Genomic DNA, 24,481 nt, shown 5'->3' on the forward strand with positions numbered 1-24,481 from the left:
CCATCAGCTCCAGAGAAGCAGGTCTCCACGCCCCTGGGTCGCCCATTTCGGGGCGCTTTGAAGCCTTCCTCGGGTTCTTAGCGGCCGGCTGCGAGATGGGTGGCGTCTGCTTCCTGTGGTGGGCTCCACGCCACGGGGGCGGGCTGCTGCAGAGCCAGTGTTGTTTCTGCAGGAGGATGCCCTTGGCGATGAGCAGACAGGGTGTGGGGTCTGAAGCCGCGCTGGGGCAGGATATGTTGTAAGGCCTCCGTCTGCTTCTTCACCGCCGAGAACTGCTGGGCAAAGTCCTTGACGGTGTCGCCAAACAGGCCAAGCTGGGAAATGGGGGCGTCAAGGAACCGAGCCTTGTCCGCCTCTCCCATCTCGACCAAGTTGAGCCAAAGGTGGCGCTCCTGGACCACCAGGGTGGACATCGCCTGCCCGAGAGACTGCGCCATGACCTACGTCACCCGGAGAGCGAGGTCGGTCACCGAGCGCAGTTCCTGCATCAATCCTGGGTCGGAACTACCCTCGTGCAGTTCCTTTAGCACCTTGGCTTAGTATACTTGCAGGAGAGCCATGGCATGCAGGTCGGAGGCGGCTTGTCCAGCGGCACCGCAGGCCATAGTCGTCAGGGACAACGTAAACCTACAGGGCCTGGATGGGAGCTTTGGGCGCCCGCGCCAGGTGGCGGCACTCTGCGCGACACAAGTGCACCACAAGCGCCTTATCCACCTGGGGGATCACCGAATACCCCCTGGCCACTCCACCATCGAGGGTAGTGAGAGCGGGGAGCTGAAATACCGGGACCGGGCAGTAAAAGGTGCCTCCTATGATCTAGTCAGCTCCTCATGCACTTCCAGAAAGAAAGAGACCAGGGCGGGGCGTGGCCATGGGCTGTGCCCTGAGCCTAGGAACCAATCGTCAAGCCGCGAGGGTTCAGGGGAGAGTGGAGGGTTCCACTCTAGCCCAATGCTCGCGGCCACCCGGGAAAGCATGTCCGTCATTTCCACGTCGGCCTGAGGTTGGCCGACCATTCCTGTAGGAGGAAGCCCAGCTGTGTGCCACTCTTTTATGAATGAAAATATACTCTTTTAGAATATACTCTCTTATTTTCGCTCTTCTGAAGCACCCAGGGGTGTTCTCTGCACTCCACGGGTGTAGAGGGGGAGAAGCCGCTGAAATGCGCCATAAATCCAGCAGTTCTGAGGTGTGTCTTTGGAGGGAATTGAATTCAGTGCACTGAATACAACCGCTCGGCTCCGAAGAGAAAATCTGAATGAGTGGTTGCATACCAGCTCCTTTTATACCCGTAAGTCCAGGGGAGTGGCATCAAAATTCCACTCGGCAATTCCCATTGGCCTTTTTTCAAAATGTGTCACTACATCGACACAACGTCGAATAAAGGCAATGGAAAAATGCTTGGTAAGGCAGGGTAACTGGCAGTACTTCGCAAAGAAACAATGGAGGTGAATGGCTATTTATACATGGTGAAAACAGGAAATGAGCAGAGAAGAAATGGGAGACGATCAGTATTCAGGAGAGGGCTCCCTCTGGTGGTTGGTAGGAGGGGTAACAACCTTGGATGTTACAGAACCCCCCCCCTCTACGAACAACTCCTGGTGTTCTTCTGCTGGGATGTCCCCGTGGTCGTGGTGCTGGACAATTAGGATGGGCTTGATGAAATTCTTGGATCAGGGACGGGTCCAATATGTCTTTGGTTGCTACCCATGATCTCTCCTCTGGTCCGTAGCCTTCCCAGTCCACCAAGTATTGCATCTGGCTCCCTCATCGTCTTGAGTCCATGATCTCTCTGACCATATACGCTGGGGCTCCATCTACCTTCAATGGAGGCGGAGGCTCAGAATCCGTGTTTCCAGAGCCAGACGCCGGGTAGATGGGTTTCAGCAAGGAAACATGGAAGGAAGGAGAGATGCAGTAGTTAGCAGGAAGCTCTAAACGGTAACTATGTTTATTTGACAGATAATTCTGAAAGGACCCACATACCTTGGACTGAGCTTCCTGCAGGGTAACCACAACTTAAGATCCCTTGTGGACAACCAGACCCTCTGTCCTGGCTGACAGTTGGGATGGGGGCGCCTCCGTTAGTCAGCCTGGAAGCGTTGTGCTCGGGCCGCTCGCTGTATCCGGTCATGTGCGCTGTCCCACACCCTCTCGCTTTGCCTAATCCAATCGTCCACTTCTGGCACTGTAGAAGGTTCTCCTGACCAAAAGAACATTGGGGGTTGGTAGCCCAGCACGTATTGGAAGGGGGTTAGTCCCATAGAGGTATGAGTGAGGGAATTCTGTGCATATTCGGCCCAGGGTAGGAAGTTGTCAATAGTGGTGATGTTGATCGTTGGGAAGCATTGAATGGAGGGTATATTGAGCTCTTGGATGATCTCTTGATTAATGAGATTCACAGCAGCCCCAGAATCCACAAATGCTGAAAAACATCTTGTAAGATCACCAATGGAAACCTCTACTGGCAAAAAAAAAAAAAACCTGTGAAAGGTGGGTAATACAAAGTTCGGGGTACTCACATGCTGCCTTGATTTCATAAAACTTGATTTCTTGTGTGGGCATGCAGCATTGAGATGACCTGGTAAACCACAGTAGTAGCAAAGCTTTTTGTTCTGTCGACATTGGTGTTATTCCATAGAGACATGAGTGTAAGCAACTTGCATGGGTTCAGGTAATACAGTGGATGCCTGGGCCTGTACTGAGACTGTAGAATTAGAGGTGGAGATAAACTGAGGCCGTGGAGCATTCCGAAGCAGGTTATCCATCTTGATAGTCATGGTTATGAATTCAGAAAGAGTAGTACCCTCACCCTTGCATGTCAGTTCCGCCCTGAGTTTTAGGTTAAGCCCTTTGTGGAAAACAGTCTTCAGAGCGATATCGTTCCACTCACTCTGAGCCACTAGTGTCCTGAACAGAACTGCATAATCCACTGTGGATTTAAGACCTTGGCGTAGATGAAGCAGCTGAACAGAGATATCTTGACCACCTGCTGGATACTCGAAAACTTCATTGATTTGTTGAACGAAGTACTTAAACGAGACCTGGATTTGAGGATCTTTGTCCCAAACAGCGGTGGCCCAATGGAGTGCTTTACCGGTAAGCAGTGACATCATAAAGGCACATTTCTTGGCATCATGATTAAATGATTCAGTTTGATTGGAAAAATAGACTTTGCATTGTCGTAAAAAAAACCTGGTACTTTTCAGCAGAAACATCAAATCCTCAGGGAGAGCAAAGCTTACTGGTTCAGCATGGGGAGCTGGCAGTGAGTGAATGTAATGAGTCAAACATTCGTTGGCAGCTCGTAAGTTGTTCAGCTGGTCTTGATTACCCTTTAGAACCTTGCACTGGTTTGCGAATGCGGCCTGGAGCTGTGAGACTTCCACTGGATCCATGGTAGGCGAAGTATTCTGTAATGAACTGGCCATGGAAACGGTGTTCGGATCCATGTGCAGGAAGTTTATTAGAGAACACAAGCATACAATCCAAATCAGCAGGAGGATAGACGTAGTTGGTAAGCAGGCGGTTAAATCCAATATACCAAACAATCAGTCAAACAAAACAAAGGATTATCCAAAAAGCAGTAAATCCAGTAAAACAGCCAATGGTCATAACATGAGAACAAACAGTAAAGGCAATGGAAAAATGCTTGGTAAGGCAGGGTAAACTGGCAATACTTCGCAAAGAAACAATGAAGGTGAATGGCTATTTATACATGGTGGAAACAGGAAATGAGCAGAGAAGAAATGGGAGACGATTAGTATTCAGGAGAGGGCTCCCTCTGGTGGTTGGTAGGAGGGGAAACAACCTCGGATGTTACAACAGGAAGCTGAAAAATTTGGGAAGATATGGGGTGGACAGGTTTTCTTTCTTTTAGTGTTGGCTCATAAGAGCAGGGGAGTCATAACTCTGATAAGTAAACATCTACAATTCAAATGTCTCAAACAGATTATTAAAAAGAGTCAAAAAGAGTCATTATTGTTTTAGCAGAAAATCAGGGGCAAAGTCTTATTTTGGCTAATATTTACGCACCTAATGTTGATGATCAGGGCTTTTTTTATAGATCTTGAAGGGATGTTGCAAGCCGTTGGCACCCCTCATGATATAATATTGGGAAGAGACTTTAATCTTTTGATGGACTCAGTCCATAGTGAAGCAAAAGTGTACAAGCCCCTTAGAGCAACACTGATGCTTCATAGGATGTGTAAAAATCTTGGTCTTACAGATATTTGGAGACATTTGAACCCATTTGGTAGGGACTATACATTTTTTTCATCAGTCCATAAGATTTACTCTAGAATAGACTTTTTTATATCTAGGTCCCTCATTTCATCTGTTGTTGATTGCTAAATTGGAAACATTTTAGTCTCAGATCATGCCCTGGTATGTTTAGAGGTGTTGCCACATACGGGGAAAAAGAAATCATATAGTTGGTGCTTTAATGTATCCCTTTTGTAAAATCTTGAATTCCAACAAATGCTAAAGGCTGAAATCAATGATTATATGGAGACCAACTGGTCCTCAGTATCCTCTGTGGGCGTGGCTTGGGAGGCACATAAGGCCAGATCATACAGTATGCCTCATTCACCAAAAAATCTAAAGCACAAGAACTCGTGGAATTGGAAGGGAATATTAAAAGTGCCGAAGCAGAGCTGAAGGCCGAATGTCCTCTAATGGCCTCAGAGAATTGACCCGATTGAAATATAGATATAATACTATTTTGTCACGGAAGGTGGAGTTTTGGCTACTCAGGGCAAGACAGTCATACTTTGAGTCAGGGGACAAAGCAGGGAAGCTTTTGGCTAGATATATAAAACAGAAAGAGTCTTTTTCTACCATTCCCTCAGTGAATTCTGATGGTGGTGAAATATTTACCTTGGCCATTGATATTAATAATGCTTTTAAAGAACTCTATCTTGAGCTCTATAGTTTCACAAAACTTTGTCTACTGGTGAAGATATTAGAAACTTTGTGGAACCATTAGAACTTCCAAAACTGACAACTGAGCAAAAAAATTATCTTGATTCTGAGATAAACTTGGAGGAGCTTTGCGAGGTAATTAAGGCCTTGCCCACAGGAAATGCTCCGCGGCCAAACGGCTTTGCTGCTGAATTTTTTAGATCTTATGCTACAGAACTGGCTTCACTTTTGCGAGAAGTTTATATGGAATCATTAAAGAATGGAAAGCTTCTGCCAACCATGACACAGGCCTGGATCAGTCTGTTTCTTAAAAAGGACAAAGATCCAAGTGAGTGTAAGAGTTACCGTCCAATTTCCCTGATCCAGCTAGACATTAAAATATTGTCAAAAATTCTGGCTAACCGATTATGACATCTCTTATACATATTGATCAGGTGGGGTTTAATCAAGGCTGTAGCTCTTCTGATAACATTAGGCATTTCATCAATATCATGTGGTCAGTGGCGAATGATCAGACCAGTCGCTGCCATCTCACTTGACGCCGAAAAGGCGTTTGATATGGTAGAATGGGATTATCTTTTTAAGATTCTGGAAATACACGGGTTCGGGAATACTTTTATTGGATGGATTAATTTACTTTATAGACACCCGGTAGCAGCGGTACAAACAAATTGATTAATTTCAGATTATTTTACTTTAGATAGGGGCAACCTATTTAATATCCCCATTATTGTTCTGTCTTGCCCTGGAACCATTAACAGCCGTGATAAGAAAGGAGGATGATTTTCCAGGAGTGGTGGTGGGAGGTATGCAGCATAAATGTTTGCTTTACACAGATGATATTTTATTATTCGCCTCCGACCCTACTAGATCTATGCCTTGCCTCCGTGGAATTATGAATTCCTTCTCTAAATTCTCAGGATACAGAGTCAATTGGTCTAAATCCGAAGCTTTGGCTCTTACAGCCCGGTAACGGCTTTTCAGCCAGATGCCTTCAAGTGGCCCAAACAGGGCATTAAGTATTTGGGCATTTTATTCCCAGCAAATTTGTGTGATTTAGTTCGAGTCAATTTTGACCCTTTAATAAAATGTTTTTCGAGCGATGTGTACAGGTGGGCTTCATTACATTTATCTATGATTGGGAAGGTTAATGTTATTAAAAGGAATTGTATTCCAAAATGCAACTACCTGCTACAGTCTCTCCCTGTAGATGTCCCCCTCTCTTATTTCAAGCAATTTGATAGCATAGCGAAGTCCTTCATTTGGAATGGTAAACATCCCAGATTACATTTCAGTAAACTGCATAGGCTGATTGACAAAGGTGGGCTAGGCCTACCCAAGATTTTGTTTTATTATTATGCATTCGGTCTCAGACATTTGGCTCATTGGTCATTTCCACCTGAGAGAGCCAATCCCTGGTTTTGTATTGAACAGGAAGTTCTTGCCCCTATTTCGCCATTGCAAAGTCTGTCTATCAAACTAATCGGAAAAGTTAAGTTAGTGGTCAGAGTGGATTGTGAGGGGGGTTAATACACTCGGTGACCTATATGAGAGTGGAGTGTTGAGATCCTTTCAAAATGTGGTTCAACATTTTGGAATTCACAGATCTCAGTTCTTTAGGTATTTACAGCTGCGCCACCTGCTCTGTACTATTTTTGGGAGTAGCATACACCCCACTAAAGCAGCAGATACTCTGGGAGAGGTGATTACTGCTTTGGAAAAGGAGGCATCAATGTATTATTCCCTGTAAATTCAGAGTCTGGGGGATGGAGCTTCAACTTCTCTCAAGAGATTATGGGAGAAAGATTTAAACTTGGTATTGGAGGAGGGAGTGTGGGCTAGGATTCTAAAAATCGTCAAGTCTGCATCTAGAGATGCAAGGGTGTGCCTTATGCAATTCAAGATTTTACATCGATTTTATTGGACCCCCTCTAGATTGTATAGGCTTGGTCTTAAAGACACACCCACCTACTGGCAATGCCAATCAGAAGATGGAGACACAACTCATGTTTTTTGGTGGTGTGTTAAGATCCAAGAATTTTGGTTGAAGGTTCAGAGTTTGATGTATGATGTATTGGGCACTCAAATTTCATTTTGCCCCAGACTCTGTAATTTAGGAGATGGGGCGGTCATCAATATAGGAGATAAACATATAGAAAATTGGGTTCTAACCAGTGTCATGATCGGCAGACAAATTGTTTTAACGGGTGGAAGTTGGCTGGAGCACCCTCATTTCAAGAATGGTGCACGGAGATGGGAAGGGTGGCGGCTTTCGAGGAAGCGTCATGTAGAAGGCTGGGGAGTTGTGATTCATTTGATGGGAAATGGGGCAGCTATTTGGCGTTTTTGGAGGGCTCTCGGGGAGGGGCAGTGGAGAAAGAAGTTTAGTTTTAAATCTGTGTGATTATTATATTTTTATTTAGTTTATTTTCTATGCCAGATTTTTTTTTGTGTGTGTGTCTATAATCATTTGTGACCACAGGGATGTTGTTGAGTGTCAGGGTGGGGTTGGATATTGGGAGGGGGAGGGGTAATAGTGGTGTTAAAGGTTGATTCTGTAAATATACGTTTTGCTTTTCTTTGTTATCTATATGAATCAATAAAAAATGTTAATCAGGAAAAAAAAAATATTAGAGTTGTTAAAAGTAGGTTTAAAAAAACACTCTTTTATATTTTTATTTCTTTATTTAAATTTCTTTCATAATAAATGTGCATTTGAATATCTTCAATGTAAATTAAAGATAGTGTCAGCATGGTGCTGATTAATAACAGCTGCACTTGAATGCACAAGCTCTTTATTGTGTCGCAGATAATTGAGTCATAAGTGTCCCAATGTTCAGTTAACACCCTTGCCAGTGCCCGAATTCGTGTTCACGATATATACTGATTCACAACATAGGGAGCTAGGGAGCTGATTGAGACACCCCATGAGACGGAGGGAAATTAGCGAGGCAAGGGGGTACATTTTTGAAGGGGAACACAGCCAAGGACTTAAATATTGATTTGTTTCTCAACCATGCTTATAATACACATCTTTGATGGTATGAGGGTGAGTAAATGTTGAGAGAATTTTCATTTTTGGGTGACCTACCCCTAATATGCAAAGAAAACTATAAGTAAGCCATTTGTAGGTAGATTTTTCCAGAAAGTTTAAACACTGTAGTTCTGTGGCACTATGAAAACATTGCTTTGTTTGTTTTGAGTGGACTGTCTAGCCTGACACAGGTAGCTCAACCAATGCTGTGCTTTTGGGGCAGATTATCCGTTTGGTCGACCAATGGGAAAGTGTTCAGGAAACCCTTTTCAAAAACCCTGGTTTCAAACATTCCCCTTTGGGCTACTATTGCTGCAGAAATGACAATGTTCGTCTTTAAAGACAATTTCTTAAATGAACTGTTAATTAAATAAAAAAAGTTCAAAAGTAGGTGAATGTAAAATGGTGGGGGGGGGGGGGTGGAGTAGTTAATTTTTTATTCAGGCCATGGCCTTTTTATTGCCTTATTGCATTAATTTTACTCATATTTCATCTGTAAATATGAACGAGCATGAACTATGAGATCTTCTCTCGTGGAATAAAAAATAAAAAATTGCAATCCTTATTTTAAACTTGAATTTTCTAATTCATTTTTTTACACAGATCTTTGGTAACTCTTGACTATTTTTTTTTTTTTACCATAGTAAGTAAACTTCCTAGCAAACCATGTTATTATGGCAGAGAGTATGATGGTTAATTGCTAAGTAAACTGTCAACCAATTCTACCTCCAATTAGGGCAACAGAAAGACTTGAAAGAGTTGCTTTCTCCTATGAGGGCCATTACCAACTGAACAAGTCATTCCAGGTTCTAAAACAGTGTCTTCAAGATAAAATGTATGCTAATAAGAGGCCATTAGTAGCAGTCAGGGCCTTTCCTTGGACAGGAGCAGATGAATCAACATTTGGGGTGAGATTCTAAAGTCTGACATGGATGACAAAGGCTAGACTGAGATGGGGGGTGGGTGGGAGAACTATTCAAGCTCATGGGTTACAGATCAAGAATCAGGAATCATTTTGGCTGCTTTGAGTGATGTTTTTTTTTTCTCCAACATGGCCGCGGCTTCTTTGATATGGGGTGGTAAATGGAATTCAGAACAGAAGAGCAGCTCACTGGAGTGAAATGAGAACAACGTAGGGAGCCAAAGTGCCCATTACCTTTGCAATGGGAGAGGGGTCTTTTTTTGGATTGGTCTCACAGTTAGGCTGGGACCGCTAGCCATATGACACCATTTAGGGAATTTCGAAGCTAGCGTTTACATTGCAACATCACTTGTGAAAGTCATGTAATCACCGTAGAGTGCTTCAAGTCTGCACAAGACTAGTCCTGCCCACTGTTCGCACACATTACGCTGTGATATAACTTTTGAAACACCAGAGACTGTTCTAAGAAGATGGTCCAATATAAAACGAATAAAAAACTGAAAATTTTTCTGTGACTATTGATCAGTCCACTGCTTCTCCTTCACCACAGTTTAAGAGTCTGGGTGTCGTCCTTGATAGCACCTTATACTTTGAAGCCCATGTTAATAATATAACTCGCTCTGCATACTTTCATTTAGGTAATATTAATCGTCTTCCTCCCTCTCTCACATTGAACAGCACTGCCATTCTCATTCATGCACTGGTTACATCACGTATTGATTACTGCAATGCTCTCCTCTCTGGTTTTCCTTCCAAACTTCTTCATAAACTTCAGCTGCACGAATCATTTCTAGAACCCCCTCTACTGAACACATTTCACCTGTTCTTCAACATTAGCATTGGCTTCCATTTAAGTACCGAATTGATTTCAAAATCTTGCTTCTTACCTACAAGGCCTTAAATAATCGTACTCCTTCATACCTCTCTGATCTTTTTCATATCTATACACCTACTCGTACCCTCAGATCTTCCTCGTCAACTCTTCTTGTCATACCACGTATTCATCTGAACACTATGGGGTCTAGAGCCTTTAGTTATACTGCCCCTCACTTATGGAATTTCCTTCCTCTGGACATTCGTAACAGTGAAAGTCTTCATACTATTAAATCTCGTCTTAAAACTCACCTTTTTAAACAGGCTTTTTTATGACTGTGCATGCATTGAGTTCATACTTTGTATCTTCCAATGTTTTATTGTATATCATAGTATTGTTTGCTTAATGTTGTTATTGTTGATGCTTTCAAGGATGACTTTTTTGTGTTCTGTTTGTAAGGTGGCCTTGAGTGTCGTGAAAGGCGCCTATAAATAAAATGTATTATTATTATTATTATTATTATTATTATTATAAAACTGTGTGAAGTACCCAGGCTCCCAAATTCAACTATAAAAAGCAATCTCAGAAAAAAGACAAGGGCCACTGGACACACGGTAAGGATCAGTGATGTTGTCTACAAAAAGATACAAAATGGACGAAAGTCAACCTTGGCATTTCGCTCCAGACAGAATTTCCCACTAACAGACCTTGATATAATGTTCATTGGAAAAACTGACAGCAAAGAGGGAGGGAAGGTTGAGAAACAGATGAGGAGGGAAGATAAAGTGATGAAAATTGAAAATTCTGACATAATTTACTCACCCTCATATTGCTCCAAACCCATATGACTTACTTTCTTCTGTGGAGCACATGAACTCAAGAACCAGATCAGTCAGATTTGTGAACAAATCATTTAGAATAGTTTTGTAAACTGGATCAACCGATTCATTGACCAGATCTGACTCAAAAGAACAATTCGTCACAAATTGGACATCAAGAGAGCTAGGGATTGCGATGTCAGGATTTCAGTAAATAACTACTTAAATTTAAGCCCATTTCTCACACAAAGCTATCGCATAGCTTCAGTAGACTTGGAGTATAATGGAGTCATATGGACCACTTTCATGATGTTTTTTGTCTTTTTTTTTGCTTGACAGCCCCAGCCCGCATTTCCTTCCATTATATTGAAAAAGTTGCCAGGACATTGTTTAAAAAATCACCTTTGTGTTCCAAAGTAATTCATGATCTATTTCTTTAAAAAGAAAGTGGCAAATAAAGTCAGTCAGAAAGAAATACAAATCTAAGCCCAAGCAAATGGTGTGGGGGAAAAGAGAATGGCTATATTTTCTTACACAGTTCTTTTGTTTTATACACAAGTGTGATTCTGCACTGGGTTGAAACAATACAGCCCCTAACGCCTTAGTGTCAGAGGCAACCATATGCAAACCCTCTCGACATCTCTCTCTCTGTTCTTCCTCTCTTTGTTGTCCCTAACCCCTTCTCTCAGAACCGTTGCTCACTGCAGCTTCTCCTCTCTTGCGCTTTGCACTTTAGATACCTCAAGCGTGAAGCTGGAACAATTACATTTGCAACACAAGGGGTTCCCATTTCTTCCTTCAGGTTTCCAAATTAAAACACACTGAGCAATCACTACTTTGAAACCCTCACTTTTAGAACTTATCTGTCTATGGTTTCAGCTCTTGAAGAGATTACTGAACGTTGAATGAGTGAAAGCAAAACATGCTTACTCTCAATTAGAGAACATCTGCTGCTCTTTTTAATTGGTGGATAGTCAGGAGCTCAATCTACTGAAAATTTCAGAGGACACATCATTTTTCAACAAATGAAAACTGCAAATTCATTTCAGATTTGATGAGCATGTCATGACTGAGATTAAGACATGTGCAAAACTACATATTTTCAAAATCGACTGATAGATTTAGGCAGAACAAATGAAGCCCTGTATAATTTGGTTAACCCCAACCAGATGCGTTTCTTAAGGGCTGTTTATATTAAAAGTGTTCTTGCATTCAAAAAAAGCGAGATAGCGCAACAGAATGGAACAAAATGCGGGGGTCTTGAGATGAGTTTTTAAAAGTTAGACTAGGCGTCTTAAAAACACAATGCTCATGGCCAAATGCGATACATGAGGCAATGGCCAGTGCCATTAATCAGAATTTGTATCTGCAGTGGTGGTGATTTAAAAGGGATACATTTTAGGCTCTTCAAAGAGGGTTTTTACCATGCAAACTGTCTAACAGTTAAAGCACAGAAAGCTGTCAGCATACTATTTAAAGTACCACATTAAAGTACCACTATTTACAGTATAAAGTATATAAAGTGTATATAAAAAATCTAAATAAACTAGTTAACCTTAAAAATCAACTAGTGGGTCGTTGAACGAATAGTCGACCATCGTGACACATCACTAGATTAAAGGTAGTCCCAAAAAAGTTTGTCTGACTCAAGTCAAGTCATTTTAATTTGTATAGCACTTTTCACAGTACACATCGTTTCAAAGCTGTTTTACAAAAAATCATGATGTAATACAAATGTAAAGTCAAAAGTTACTAAAAAATTACACAGTGGCTGACAAAGTGGAAATTCTAATTTTCAATGTTTTTTTGTGTTTTAATTTACTTCCACATGGCCACCAAACCACAGAATGTTAAGTCAGTTTATAGGTTAGTTGACGCCTCTATTTCAAGGCAATTTGATTAACTTCTCCCACCGTCAATAAGTGTAAAGAAGTGTGGCCCATTATCTGAGTGCAGCAGTCTGTTTCAAAGGCCTGCTATTTCAGCCATCAAATTGGAGAATTAATGACGTGGATAATCGTCTCTTATTTTGAAATCTAAATTCTTGGTTGAGGAGACAGGGTAGCAGGGATTAATAACTCGACTGAGTGACTAAAACTGCGTTGAACCATTGCATCTGCTCAAGTATAAGTGGCTTTCTTCCGTTACACACAAGCCTTGTCGTGACAAAAGATGAGACACCGATGAGAATGAGACTGGGCCAGCCGGTGTCCTTTAGTGTCCCCCGGAACACAGTGTTTCCATTTGTTCAGCAGGGCTGGGAAGGTGCGTTTGACAGATCAGGGGCAGGTTGAGGCTCTGTGCTAGTGTTACAACTTCATGTGCCTGTGTGTCATTAAGTGTGTGGGAGTATACATGGCCGAGCAATCAAAGGCAGCAGCAGCAGCAAAGGCAACCCTGCTTCACCATAATATCCTACACAGTTTTTCCTCTCTCTTTCTCCCTCTCTGCCTGTCTCACTCCATCCCACACTTGTTTAAACAGCTCATCACATTGGGAAATTTCCCAGATGTATTGGGGGAGAAACGGTTAACCAGCACTAGACTGAAAGGGGGTATTTACACTTGGACACTTCACTCATTTTTACTTATCTGACAGCTATCTGACTAAAGGCTAAGTTCAGAATAGCATACTACCATACAGTATATACTATTTATCCATATACTGCAGAAATAGTAAGAGTAGTATGGTAGTATGCTATTCTCAACACAGCATAAGTGTTTACAAAGACGAAACAAACAGCAATACGATCACTCAAGATTGTGGTTTGAGGCGCATACAAGACGCGAAGTGGCCAAATGTAAATGCACCTGGTTTTTCAGGCAATATAAATAAACTTTACTTCTCCCAAATGGAACTACAGTAGAACGTTTGGGAGTCCAAAGACGATAAAGAAAATGTGCCATAACAGCTGTTGCCTTTTGTACTGCCGCCTCCTGTTTTTATAAATTTCACTGCCCATCATTAGCATCATCACACAAGTGCATGTAGCGCAGGAATGTGCTTACCTACTCAGACAGCAATCTGATCGATCAAGATGCATGAGTTGACTAAGAATAAATATGACTAAAAAGTGTGTAACGATCTATTAATTGGACGGTTTTCAAATACATTTTTAAGTTAAAAGTGACACCAATAAAACAGTGTTCAGCAAAATTCAGCGACATGTATAAATGTTAAGAAGACCTAAAAAAGGCTCTTGTTCCATACCATGAGGGGGCACAATTCTGCTTTCTAAGCCTTTACATTTACATTTACATTTATTCATTTGGCAGATGCTTTTATACAAAGCGACTTATAAAAGAGGTAAACATAAGCAAATCATCTTAAGGAGACAGTGGTATGAAAAGTGCCATATTACAATGTTTCACTAGCATCAGAATAGTATTCAAAACAGAATAAAGTGCAACAGGAATTTTATTTTATTTTTTTTAATGACTGGTTAAGTGCTCATGGAAAAGATGTGTTTTTAGTCGTTTTTTGAAGACAGAGAGTGAGTCAGCTTCACGGATGGAGTTGGGAAGGTCGTTCCACCAAAGTGGTATGATGAAGCTGAAAGTCCGGGAAAGTGTTTTGATGCCTCTTTGTGTTGGTACAACAAGGCGACGTTCCTTAGCCGACCGCAGGCTTCTAGTGGGCGCGTAGCTCTGCATAAATTATTTTAGGTATGCTGGAGGGTCTGGGAACACATTCTTCTCCATCTGCATTTCAGAGGTGTGAACTAATTGACTTCAAAGCAATGGTGTGGCAATAAATTGAAGTGTATGTATTAAAAAAGGATCTGGCCACCTGCTTTGGGTCGTAATGATGCCACCACCCCCACTCCCCGCTTTAACACTCATTGATACATTCTTTATTTGAAAGATCTCAAATTCTCCTTGATGAAAGCAAAAGTTGATGTTCAGGTCTGCTGATGATTCATATGGTCAAAAGAATAGGGAAAGCCAGTGAGTATGAAGTATGCAACAGAATCAAGTGAGATGGACTGCAACTAGAAAAGCATCATGGATATAGTAGAGTGGGCAATGTATTTGCACACAACCATATACAGAGGTAACAGAATATTAAAAATACAGGATGTGCACTCTTGGTGATGATGGAGATATTTGACATGATCAGATGCTTTTAAAGTAACTACTTACAGTAACATTCTTTTTTTATGTTTAGTACTTTTTGCAATACTATACAAGAGGTAGTTCTGGTCCTCTAAAGCCCCATTTGGACGGCAATTATTTGACATGGGGACGTGAGGTAATGGCAGCATTTACAGGGGGCAGTCAGTGATTTTATTGCCATCCAAATCCAAAATGTCTGTGTTTTTCTCCCACTTCCCACGAGAAAATTCCCGGCCGAATTACTTACAGTTTTTTGACAAACACCAAGGTCTTTGGTAGACTATATTGTAAGCATTACTAAGACTCTTAACCACAAAAACCAGACAAGTAAACTCTTGAGGATAAGTCATTCTGCTAATAAGAGAACCGACTTACCATAGAGACGGACTGATGGCCACTGACCACACTCTGTCAAACGTGGGAATTGTATGCAAGAACTGTACGAATCAATCTGGAGTCAGAGTCCAAATCTACAATGAAATGTTAAACTATTTCGCATTGCACAACAATATCAGTATGGAAACTCAAATGTTTATAGTGCAGCAGACCAATTTTGTATTGCTTTTACAGGAAGTATGAATTCCTGATGTCTTTCCAAGGCTTTTCACAAATTAAAGCGTGCATCATTGCATGCATCTAATAATGGGGTCGTACACTACAGCCCCGTGCAAAATATGACATCATACCAAACAGAACTGCCAAACAGAAGCTCGACATAGCAGATTTCATTGATGGCCGTGTAAAGGCATGCTTGAATATAAATATAATTTACATTGAGTTACTGTGATTGAATTGGACAGGGTCCAAAATGAGAGGTAATAACTTAAGGAGCAGAGAGTGATCACTCAAAGATTTATTTCCCACTATTGAATATTAACTGTCCACTGTTCCTAAATGCTTCTCTATAAAGTGACCTTCAAAATCAACCGAATACCACGCAGTGGAAAGAGGCCAATGAAATATAGCAATGGAGAAAGTCAACCTAGACTCGTCTACCATTTATACTTAAAGGGATAGTTCACAGAAAAATGAAAAACCTGTCAGCTTTTACTCACCCTCATGTTGTTTCAAACCCATATGACTTTCTTTGTTCCACAGAAGAGAGAAAGCATACGGGTTTGGAACAACATTAGTAAATTATGTCAGAATTTTCATTTTTGGGTGAACTATCCCAACAGATAAACAATGCCTGAACAGCTCTCACATTTGCAGTCTTGTCTCTGGAACCACTGACTCCTTTAGAGTCAATGCAGTTCACCTCTAGATTGTGAGCGTAGCACTCAACAGAGTAATCGCTTCCTCTGTCATGAACAATTATTTTACCATCGCTAAAAAAAAAATATATAGTGATGATTCGTAGGAATACAGCATAATGTTGAAATATCATTAGTTTAAGCAGCATTACAGGAAATGAGCATTAATTAAATATAATAAAGCTCCTCTATTATTCAGGATGATGTGTTTTTAATTGCAAACTATCCCAAACAATCTAGCCACAAAGTGTGGTCTCACTAAATGGCTGAACTACTGTAGTTAATGTGTAACAAATGTTTAAATTTAGGAAATAGGTTAACAAGTGGCACAATATCAAAGAGGAGGAAAAACTAGCACATTACTGTTTTACTTTTTAACCAAAGAATACTGGCTGTTGCTAGACTCTCTAAAGGGAACTTATTTTTGGATCTAGACACCAAACTAAACCTTCATTGCATAGGCTATGTTGCTATTGATTCTATGTTTAAAAATCTTATGTAGATTTGAAATCTACACTATAGAATTCAGTGGAAATCACATCAGTTTCTTGTTAAAAGATTTCTTGCTTTGTAATCACATCAATTTAGACAATTGCTGAAATGATGATGATGCTGAAGAACTGTAAACAGAGAACATGGATTTACCCTCCTGCACTGATAAGGTGTGTGTCTGTCAGAGTGAATCTGCACACATCTTCTTGGTGTCCTGTGAACAGGGCCACACAATTGTTCTGCAACTTTCCCCCTTCAGCTCTCAGATGGTACACACTGATGTTTGCTGCCTGAGAGATATAGAGCACATCACAGTCCAGCTGTATCCATGGCAACAACCTGTGGGCGAACAATCAAGGAATGGAAATTACTCCTACACGTTTTTTCCGTAATTCACTCTGTATCTTGGGGCTTAAGGTGACGTGGGGGCTAATAAAACACACACACAATAATGCCTTGTTCATATTGGCAAGGTCAACGACACTCCCTAAGCCAGAGGATACATTTCTGAAAATATGTATGTTGGGGTTGGACAATGAAAGTATGTCATCTATTTACTTTTAAATTCTTCTTTTCCCTTCTCCTTTTCGAAGGACAGGGGTGGGTCACATTTCGACTAGTTTTAGTCCACTAGCTTGCACAAGAGCATTTCTGTATCTGTATATGGCTAGTTATCCTCTATACGATTCAGGTTGTTTTTGCATTCAAGTTTGATGCAGCTTAATTAAATTAAGTGCACATCTTATTTGACCAGGGTGCACAAAGGTTTAAAAAATATAAAATAACATGGAACTCACTTAATTTTCCACTTTAAAAGGATTTCTTTATGATAAACTCCATGTATCCAGTTGTGGGACACCCTCACTCTGTCCTTAAGAGGAATGGTGGGACACCTGAAATAATTGGTGATGAATGATCGGGGGTTGCGGGTTGACATTATTGTACCGTGTACATTTTGGGTTAATTTTAAATAATTGGCAAAACTAGGAGAAATATATGCATTTAAATTCTCTCTAAGAAACAGCCCGAGAGGACACTGAAGTGACATGCTGATTGTTTATACAGTAAGTCTTAAATTTGTAAAGTGTATAAAAGTGCATAAAGTGTATAAAATTTTAATATTAAGCATTTGAAATACACAAAGCCATCAACTTGATAGTTTGTGTGCCAGGTGTGACTAAAAGACGAGGTGACTTAATGGAATCTTAATGAAATATATGAACCATTTTTGCCGTTGTAAATGAGTATAAATGTCAAATATTTCAGGACTTAATAACAGGGCCTTCTTTTCCCTACTGGCGGTGACTAGCATATGTTGTGATTTGAATGCTGGCTACAACACAAGATGCTGGTGTGGTACTTTTTTAAGAAGGCTTTTAGCCAGCAAGACTTCCTTGGCTAACCTGCATTACCAGAAAAACTTCACTGGTAGGCCAGCTTGACCAGCTCAGTTTTGCTTGTGACATATGCTAGTCCAAATTAGCACTGACCAGCATCAACCAGTTTAGACCATCATGGGAATTGCATGCTGGTTAAACTGGTCTTGTCAGCAGGGTTATTCTGATTGAGACTGCTCAAATCTAAAATAAGAAAACCATCATCCAAACAAAAACAAAACAAAAAAACTATTTAAAAAAAAAATCAGGTTGATTACAATCAAACTTCTTATTTATCTATGCATCGGTACTATTTAACATTTGCTCTCTAAACTTTGTAATACTTCCCTCTCACGTGCAGGTTGTGCATGCAAACAAGACCCATATCACTGTCAGAGTAAATACTTCAGTGAATCGCAAGCTACATTGTTTTCTTATTACATCACTGCTTCTATGAGTGCATGTTGCTCTACGCAGTCAAAGTAGCTGGGTTTTTCAATGCCTAGGCCGAGACCTACTAGTTAGCGGCACCGCCAGTGTTGTGTAAATTCTTACATGTCTATTCCTTGTCGTCAAGGTTGGGAGGGTTACTTTTGAAATGTATTCCACTACAGATTACAGAATACATGCTGTAAAATGTAATTTGTAACATATTCCGTTAGATTACTCAAGGTCAGTAATGTATTCTAAATACTTTGGATTACTTCTTCAGCACTGGTAGATTTTTTCACTTGTTTTGACCATAAAAACTCTGCCAGTACAGTAAGACAAAATACACATGTTAAAAATACATTCTCTGAAAAACCTAAATATCTTATGCAGTGTTGTTTCTAAAACAAGATCAATCAAATTGATCTTGTTTTAAGGATTTTTAGATATTTTTACAGGAAAACAATACAAAAATTATTATCAAGAATAAGATTTTTGCCCTAATATCAATGGTCTTACTAGAAAAAAAGAAATTATGATCCAACGTGAATTTTCTTGATAAAAAATATGATCGTGCCTGGTAACATGTGCATGTAAAATGGCTAGAAATAGCATTTTAGCTTAGCGTAAAGCTGACAATTTACACAGGGTTTATTTCTATTTCTTCTCCTCCAAACGTACTTCAAACGTACTTCTCTGTCTGCTTGTATGAATGTAACACATCATAAGAAAGTGTTTCACCGCTGTTCAAATGCACTTTGAATCGCATCATTTATATGTGTAAATGTTTTCCATCTGAAAGGACTAAATATTAAATGAAACAAATGACAATAAAATGCAAAGTAATCTCTCCAGTAATCAAAACACTTTTTGAATGTAACTGTATTCTAAATACCAATGATTTAAATTGTAACTGTAGTGGAATACAGTTACTTATATTTTGTATTTTAAATACGTAATCCCGTTACATGTATTCCGTTACTCCCCAACACTGCTTGTCGTGTCAACTGATAATCTTTTTAGATATTCTTCTCCACACAACGTCACTAGAGTTCAGCTGGTAGCTTCTCCTGCACGTTTGAGAGAGGCAACAGAGCGATGTGTGATCCAGGTAGGACAGGACGAGGAAGAGCACATCCTCGGGTAAATGAAATAGAAACATGGCAGCTCTTTCTCCAGACTGGCACCTCTTCTGCTTTCTTTGTCACACTGCGTCTACCGCGACTTATATGAAGATATATATTAAGAAGACGTTCGTCTGTGTTACGCAGGAATATGCAGAAGCCCATGTTTTTGTCAAAGCGTGTAGACACTGTAAGCGCAGGAAGCCATCACAAACACATGAGTCACATGAGTCACGTGACCTACGCACGCTGATCTTTACTCACAGTTGATTGCCATACAAGAGCCAGTGTGCTTACGACTTTGCTCTTATTTTCTGTGGTAGTTTTAACTTGGGCTATATGTATGATCAGTAAATGAAGAAACATTTATTTGTTGTTGTTGTTGTTGTTGTTGTTGTGCATGATGGAGATGGTTTTTGTCAATGAGGAGGATGATGGTATCAGATTTTAGTCATCACACCATAACACAGTATGGACCATTACAGAATAAAAACTCTGTTATTTAATATTAATTATTGTATAAACCTCCGCAATAAGACAAATGAATAATATACAGAAACGTATAATATGTATAATAGGAAAAATTTATTTGGTGTAATCTGATTACAAAATAATTAGTTGCTGTGATCTAATCACTTTTTAGTCAGAAAATAGTGTAATGCATTACATTTTAAATTGTAGTAATCAGATTACAGTGACTTATTTTCAATTAATTATTAAGGGCAGGATATTGATACCCGATTTGATTCGATTTAGATTCACAAGTTTTTGATTCCAATTTAGATTCAATTTAATATAGATTCATATGAGTATATTTTATTTATAATGTCCATTTTGCTTAAATATGAAAATTATGAACTCTCAGCTAACGCTGTTCATTATACACAGGACTTTCTATCTAGGTACATTATGAAAAAATTTTTTTTTACAAATTATATTTTATTATTATTTTTTCATCATATTGGTCACATTTTTGCTTTTTAAAAATGTCCAAATTCATCTGTTCCATCAACATATATGTTGTCTTGAAATTGCAAATATTACATTGCATGTGTATATACTGTATATACTGTATACAGTTGAAGTCAGAAGTTTACATACACTTAGGTTGAAGTCATTAAAACAAATTTTTTAACCACTCCTAAGATTTAATATTAGCAAACTATAGTTTTGGCAAGTTGTTTAGGACATCTACTTTGTGCATGACACAAGTAATTTTTCCAACAATTGTTTACAGATAGATTGTTTCACGTTTAATTGACTATATCACAATTCCAGTGGGTCAAAAGTTTACATACATTGTTAACTGTGCCTTTAAGCAGCTTGGAAAATTCCAGAAAATGATGTCGAGCCTTTAGACAATTACTCAATTAGCTTCTGATAGGAGGTGTACTGAATTGGAGGTGTACCTGTGGATGTATTTTAAGGCCTACCTTCAAACTCAGTGCCTCTTTGCTTAACATCATAGAAAAATCTAAAGAAATTAGCCAAGACCTCAGAAAACAATTGTGGACCTCCACAAGTCTGGTTAATCCTTGTGAGCAATTTCCAAATGCCTGAAGGTACCACGTTCATATGTACAAACAATAGTATGCAAGTGTAAACACCATGGGACCACGCAGCCATCACACTGCTCAGGAAGGAGACCCATTCTGTCTCCTAGAGATGAACGTTGTTTGGTGCGAAAAGTGCAAATCAATCCCAGAACAACAGCAAAGGACCTTGTGAAGATGCTGGAGGAAACAGGTAGACAAGTATCTATATCCACAGTAAAACGAGTACTATATCGACATAACCTGAAAGGCTGCTCAGCAAGGAAGAAGCCAGTGCTCCAAAACTGCCATAAAAAAGCCAGACTACAGTTTGCAAGTGCACATGGGGACAAAAATCTTTTTGGAGAAATTTCCTCTGATCTGATAAAACAAAAACATCTTGTTACTTTCGTAACCTCCGTTCCCTGATGGTAAAATAATAAAATAAAATAAAATAAAATGAAAGTAACCATGATGTTACCTATTTGTCACTCACTCGACGTTGTGTCGATGTAGTGACACTAGGGGTCCCTATACAAAACACCACAACTAGCTGAACTGTGTTACATGAACTGGCAGTGCGAGACGGGCACACCGCTGTGTGCCTAGTAGCCAGCACACCAGGACGTCACGTAACCTCCCCCAACGCTCTTATGAGCGTCGAACGGTCCTTCAGGAACAAGTCAACTGCCCAACAATAGGGACAGGCTAGCCCAGCCGAGGCCTGTTTTCCTCTCTTTTCTCCCCAAAAAGAGTGGAATTTGTTAACCGGCTGGGAGCCATAAGTGCCTGCGTCGGGGGGTGTCCCTCCCAAGGGGAAGACACCGCGGAGACCACACCCCGCCCAAAAAGAGGGGGGGTATTTTGAGTGGAATACGTCACATGGTCTTACCGAGTCTTGTCGGAAATATGTCATTTGGAGAGGTCCCATGGTAGGTCCTACCCGAAGGGGGAGGAGTTTCTACAAAGCATGGCGACAGGGGGCAGAGGGGCCTCTGCCCAAGGAAGATGCAGTTTACCGACAGGGAAATGATTTTGCGGAAGATATCACATGGGGTCGCCTTCGGGGAACCAGCACATGTGGAGCACATACCACAGTACAGGGTCTCATTAGCGCATGTACTGGGCCGGCAGCGAGTTTCTCTGCAAACTCAACTGCCAGAGGGCTAAGGAGGAAAGTCATCCAGGGATCACAGTCAGTGAACACGACTGGGAGTCAAGAGCACACGTCTTCACCTCAAGTGAGGGGAAAGGCGCTATGCACAAGCGGTACACCCGGCCAGCTGTCCTGGAACTTACCTGCTTGTGCCTGCCAATACATGGGACGAGACCGGCTCAACCCGGAGATTGTAGAACCTCACAAAGGTGTTGGGTGCTGCCCAGCCCGCTGCTCTGCAGATGTCTGCCAAAGAGGCACCACTGGCCAGGGCCCAGGAGGCCGCCACATTCCTGGTAGAGTGGGCTTGTAACCCCGCAGGGGGTGGCACGTCCTGAGCCTGATATGCCATCGCTATGGTGTCAATGACCCAGTGGGCAATCCTCTGTTTGGAGACAGTGCTTCCTTTCTGCTGTCCACCAAAGCAGACAAAGAGCTGCTCGGAGCTTCTAAAGCTCTGCGTGCGATCCAAATAGTTGCGTAAAGTTCGCACCGGACACAGCAATGCCAAGGCTGGGTCTGCCTCCTCCTGGGGCAGCGCTTGCAGGTTCACCACCTGATCCCTAAAAGGGGTTGTGGGAACCTTGGGCACATAGCCCAGTTGGGGTCTCAGGATCACGTGAGAGTAACCCGGACCGAACTCCAGGCACGATTCACTGACAGAGAACGCCTGCAGGTCCCCTACCCTCTTGACGGAGGTGAGTGCAGTCAGGAGGGCAGTCTTCAAGAGAGTGCCTTAAGCTCAGCTGATTCCAAGGGCTCAAAGGGAGCTCCCCGCAGACCCCGAAGGACTACAGAGAGGTCCCACGAGGGGACGAGGCATGGTCTGGAGGGATTCAACCTCCTAGCGCCTCTCAGGAACCTGATGATCAAATCGTGCTTCCCCAAGTACTTACCATCTACTGCATCATGATGAGCCAAAATAGCAGCTACATACACCTTCAAGGTGGAGAGGGACAGCCACCCCTCCAGCCTCTCCTGCAGGAAGGAAAGCACCGATCCAATTGCGCATCTCTGGGGGTCTTCGCGTCGGTAAGAACACCACTTAGCGAACAGACGCCACTTCAAGGCATACAAGCGCCTCGTAGAGGGAGCCCTAGCCTGAGTGATCGTGTCTACCACCATGGGTGGTAGGCCACTTAGGTCTTCCATGTCCCATCTAAGTGCCAGACGTGGAGATTCAAGAGGTCTGGTCATGGGTGCCAGATGTTGCCCCGTCCCTGAGAAAGAAGGTCCTTCCTCAGGGGAATTTGCGAGGAGCGTGAGATCTGAGAACCACATCTGGGTGGGCCAGTAGGGTGCTACTAGGACAATCTGCTCCTCATCCTCCCTGACCTTGCACAGGGTCTGTTCAAGTAGGCTCACTGGGGGAAACGCATATTTGCGTAGTCCAGGGGGCCAGCTGTGTGCCAGCGCATCTATACCAAGGGGTGCCTCGGTCAGGGTGTACCAAAGCGGGCAGTGGGAGGTTTCCCGGGAAGTAAAGAGCTTGTGGTGGACTTCAGGAGAAGAGATAGAGAACACAGTCCAATCACCATCAATGGAGCACCAGTGGAGAGAGTCAGCAGCTTCAAGTTCCTGGGTGTCCACATCACTGAGGATCTAACATGGTCCATCCACACTGAAGCCGTTGTGAAGAAGGCTCATCAGCGCCTCTTCTTCCTGAGATGGCTGAGGAAGTTTGGAATGAACCGCCACATCCTCACACGGTTCTACACCTGCATTGTAGAGAGCATCCTGACTGGCTGCATCTCCGCCTGGTATGGCAATAGCACCGCCCACAACTGCAAAGCACTGCAAAGGGTGGTGCGAACTGCCAGACACATCATCGGAGGTGAGCTTCCCTCCCTCCAGGACATATATACCAGGCGGTGTGAGAAAAAAGCTTGGAGGATCATCAGAGACTCCAGCCACCCGAGCCATGGGCTATTCTCACTGCTACCATCAGGCAGGCGGTATCGCAGCATCAGTACCCGCACCAGCCGACTTCATGACAGCTTCTTCCCCCAAGCAATCAGACTTTTGAACTCTTGATCTCCCACGATCAAATACATCAGCACTGCACTTTATTACTCTTATTCTTATATCTCACACCGGACTGTCATAAATTATTATATTCTCTCTTAACAACTTACTATCAACCGACAGCCTGAATGTCAATACAGTACAATACAACCTACTGTACATTCTATATATACTATATATACTTTTTTATTGTATAATGTGTATTCTATATTGTGTGTATTGTATACTGTACATTGTATGTTATTATTTGTATATTGTGTTGTGTGTAATTATGTGTATATTAGATTTTAAATTGTGTTGGAAATCTGATGTTTATTGTAAATTGTCTCATCACTGTCACAAATACTATGTTGCTCGGAACTACACCCAAGAATTTCACACACAATTGCACTTGTGTATATGGTTGTGTGACAATAAAAGTGATTTGATTTTTATTTGATTTCTATCTGTGCTCGACCGAATCAGCTG

General features: G+C 41.5%; 1 pseudogene; it reads right to left on the reverse strand.

Annotated features, from left to right (window-relative positions):
* LOC127412225 (F-box/WD repeat-containing protein 4-like) overlaps nucleotides 1-19,338 on the reverse strand; it is a 53,485-nt pseudogene extending 34,147 nt beyond the window's left edge.
* Between the last annotated feature and the right edge of the window lie 5,143 nt (nucleotides 19,339-24,481).

This window comes from Myxocyprinus asiaticus, chromosome 21 (genome assembly GCF_019703515.2).
Source record: "Myxocyprinus asiaticus isolate MX2 ecotype Aquarium Trade chromosome 21, UBuf_Myxa_2, whole genome shotgun sequence".
NCBI lineage: Eukaryota > Metazoa > Chordata > Actinopteri > Cypriniformes > Catostomidae > Myxocyprinus > Myxocyprinus asiaticus.